The following is a 4464-nucleotide window of genomic DNA, read 5'->3' on the forward strand; positions in this document are numbered from 1 at the left end:
AGACCTGGAAGCATGTGAAGTACATGTGAGCAAGGATGCAATTAGTAGAGCACCTCGTCATTATAATCTCTTTTCTCGTTCTCCAAGAAAGACCCTATTGCTTATGAAACGTTATGTTAAGGTTGTTTGGCCTTTGCCAAAAAACAAAATGTCTAAATAAACCGGCAACATATTGGGAAATCGCAGTTTGGTCTGACAAAATTAAGATTGAACTTTTCGGCAGAAATTCGATCGGCAAGATATGGAGAAAGAACGGCACGGAATACGCGCCAAAGAATATTATCTCTACAGTGAAATTCGGAGGCGGATCAGTAATGGTATGGGCTTGTTTTTGCTCATCAGGTGTTGAAAGAATAGAAGTAATCGAAGGAACAATGGATGGTGGAAAATATAGGGGGATTTTAGAGATGATTAATACCTAGCGCTCGCACCCTAAACTTGGAACAAGGATAGGTCTTTCAACAAGATAACGATTCAAAGCACACAGCAAAGATGACCAAGAATTAGCTGCAAACAAATGGGATTAATGTTCTGGAATGGCCTAGTCAATCTCCTGGTCTTAATCCAATCGAAAATTTGTGGAAAGAATCGAAATTCAGAGTTCAAAAAAGAAACCCGTGTAACTTACAAGAATTGAAAAGAATTTGTGTAGAAGAAAAATAAGCCCCCACCACATGTAAAAAGTATTTAGAAGACTATCCAAAGCGCCTGCAAACTCTTATTATCAACAAGGGTTATATGCAACTAAATGCTGATTTGATTGTATAAACGTGTTGTAAACGTTTGCGTTTTGAATTTCAACTTTTTCCATATATATTTTTTTGCGTTCATTATTATGTAATTCTGATTGTTGCATTGAATTTATGACTAAAAACTTCATTAATGGTGGAGATTTCATTAACCTGCGTTAGCTCAATTTTCCCACCTAGGTGTGGCTAACCCTTATAGGTCGATACTACTGTAGCTTTTAGGCCCAGGAAGACATCTCCTCAAGCTGTCTATTGACACAATATCTGTGCAAGGGGAAGTCATCGTTCCCATCTTCAGCCTGACTCTCCGCATACACAATCTTTATATATAAAAGTAAGGTTGTGTGTCTGTCTACTCCGATTTAGATTCCTAACTACTCCCACATTTTGCGGTGCAGTTTAACCAAAACCGGATATCTTATAGTCGTGATTCATATCAAGCCCTTCTGGGTATTAGCGCGCGTCTACGATGAGTCTACGATTTTAAAAATAATTTACCATCATTTTTTCCATTTTAATGCATATTTTTTTAAATATAAGGGAAGTAACTCTCTAAAAATGTCTACGATGAGTCAACGATTTAAAAAAAATTTACCATAATTTTTTTCCATTTTTAATGCATTTTTTGCTATTTTTTGGCTATAACTCTCTAAAAATGCTTATATAGTTATTTCCCTTACAAACCCGAGCAACGCCGGGCGATACTGCTAGTTATATATATATATATATATATATATATATATATATATATATATATATATATATATATATATATTATATAAGAGGATTCTTTTTTCTTTTTTCTACTCTAGGCACAAGGCCCGAAATTTTGGGGGAGGGGGCCAGTCGATTAGATTGACCCAAGTACGTAACTGGTACTTAATTTATCGACTCCGAAAGGATAAAAGGCAAAATCGACCTCTGTGGAATTTGAACTCAAAACATAAAGATAGACGAAATATCGCTAAGCATTTCACCCGGCGTGCTAACGTTTCTGCCAGAGGATTGATAAAGTTCGTTAATTAGTTATTATTAGCCGTGTCTATGCAACCTCCTACCAGAAGCAAATCAATTCTATAAACGTTTCCCAGCGTAGCTTAGCAAACAAGCTTGTAACGTTCTTTAGAAAAAACGGTGCTTCTTTAGTTTGCAGTCTACCGCAGTATTCGTAGTCAACACTGTCAAATGATCAGATCTGGGTTAGGAATCAGGGTTAGATTGCACGCTAAAGCGTAAATGACCAGATAGAACGCACTTTAAAGTAACACCGAACAAATATACCTTTCACTTGTTTCAGTCTGCGGCCATGCTGGGGCATCGCCTTAGAGACTGTTAGTCGAAAGAATCGACCCTAGTACTTACTTTTTCTCCTTTTTAAGCCTGGTGCTTATTCTATCGGCCATTTTTGTTGAACCGCTAAGTTTGAGGACTTAGACACACCAATGCCGGTTGTCTAGCTGTGGTGATGGACACACACACACACACACACACACACACACACACTCAATGTGCTTCTTTCCGTTTCCGATTACCAAATCCACCCACAAGGCTTTGGTCGGCCCGAGGCTTCAGTAGAAGGCAATTACCCAAGGTGTCCCGCAGTGGGACTGAACACGGACCCGTGTGACTGGGAGGCAAACTTCTCACTGGCTATAACGATTATAAATGATACTCTCTAATACAATATTTTCGTGGACAGAAAAAGGAAGGAATAGTTGTATGTATCGATGGAATCTTCTGTAACTATCGATTAACACTAATCCTAAATCCACTAATTTTAGGAATGAAAGTACCGTAAATCCGCATTTCCCTCCAAAATTTAAAGGTCAAAATCCCTAGTGCGTACTGTATACAAGGTTAAAAATTTAAAATATTTTCTAAGCAATGTCCGAGTCTCTATTTGCTGTCAGACGCATTTTGTGATGTCGGGTGCGAAAATACCTTAAGCTAAGCCTGAAAGCAATGAAATCATAAAAGAATCATCCATAACTTGCAGTAAGCAACATCTATTAAAATAAAAGTATTCAGAACACAGAATAACATGTAACAAAAACAATTTGCAAATATATTTACATTCCCATATAACAGTTAAGAACATCACCATTATTGTATTACGCATGCGCGGAAGTGTCTGTTCGACTAGGTGCTGCTGGCTTAAATACGCACGACTCAAGTTAGAGAAGGGGTGCGTATTATACACAAGGTTTAGGTTTTTCAAAGGTACAGCACCCTAAAAATCCCCTGCGTATTATACTCAAGGGCGGACTATACTCGAGGATTTACAGTAAACTAGATCAGTGCTTTTCAAACTTTTTGCTGAAGCGGAACCCCAAGGAAACATTCCACTGGCTCGAGGAATCCCTGTGCAATAATTTAATTGTCTTATGCACACATATCTGCACAGGAGAATTAAAAACTACTGTCGATTTTAGCATTTTTGTAACTTCTTGCGGAACCCCTGGACTGTACTGGCGGAACCCTGGTTGAAAACCACTGAATTAGATAAACCAATTTGCATATTTAGCACTTATTACTGGTAATTTAATATCTTGTGGTTAAAGGTGTATCGGTATGTGTTACGGTGAATAGATGCGATAGGAATGTGGATGCCTTTGAAGTAAAGAGATGAATGACATCAATTCAAAGTTAAAATAATTTATTCACTGGACTTAATTTGTCGTTGGTACACATAATTCTTCACTACATGCAAAATGTTGACAACTGCTACGAGTTGTTAGAAATAGAAACAGGGCACATCTGTGGATGTGATATGTCAGAACTAAATATGTTTGTGTGTTTGTGAGTATGGGTGTGTAGTTCAACTGAGAAAGTAGTCTACCGTGAAACTTCGATCGAACATTTTTCTCGGTCTCTGCAGTCTGCCAAAATCTTCTGTCAGCGTCGCAGGCCTTTCTTGTCTGCCTCTTAGGCCTTTCTGCCTGTCTCTCTGTTGACCACGGTATTTTATAACCGCTGTTAAAAAGGCGGAGAGCAGGCAGAAACGTTAGCAAGCCGGGCGAAATGCGTAGCCGTATTTCGTCTGCCGTTATGTTCTGAGTTCAAATTCCGCCGAGGTCGACTTTGCCTTTCATCCTTTCGGGGTCGACAAATTAAGTACCAGTTACGCACTGGGATCGATATAATCGACTTAATCTGTTTGTCTGTCCTTGTTTGTCCTCTCTGTGTTTAGCCCCTTGTGGGTAGTAAAGAAATAGGTATTTTATAACCGCTGTGGTAGCTAGAAGGACAGACATACTGCAGTAGAGATTGTGCCTAAATAGGTCAGCCCCTGTCCATTTGAACTTCGCCTGACGTGGATGAGGTAGGTCAACGGGAGATGATTTATCGTTTTTTTGACTGGACAGAGAAAACCTTTTTTTCGCGCCTGTTGATCGTGGTAGCAAACCACGATCCTTAGATTCCTTAAAGAAATATGGAGAAGTTTTCATTATGACGGTCTAATAAGAAAGAAATATATCCGCAATTGTGTCCCCTACATGTCGACCCAGAGTCCTTAAATTCGGTTTCGAATCTAAGCTTGGAGAAGGGAGTGTTAATTTTCACAATCTACATTGTATGGAATGGAATTTTTGATGCTGTTGTCAAACCCACACACCATTTGGTTGTTGTGAAATCACTAAAGAATTTATCATCAAGTCTTGATAATACTCTCCACACAGATACACTCAATAACAAAATACTCAGAACGGAAACC

Source organism: Octopus sinensis, linkage group LG1 (assembly GCF_006345805.1).
Source record: "Octopus sinensis linkage group LG1, ASM634580v1, whole genome shotgun sequence".
NCBI classification, from domain to species: Eukaryota; Metazoa; Mollusca; class Cephalopoda; order Octopoda; family Octopodidae; genus Octopus; species Octopus sinensis.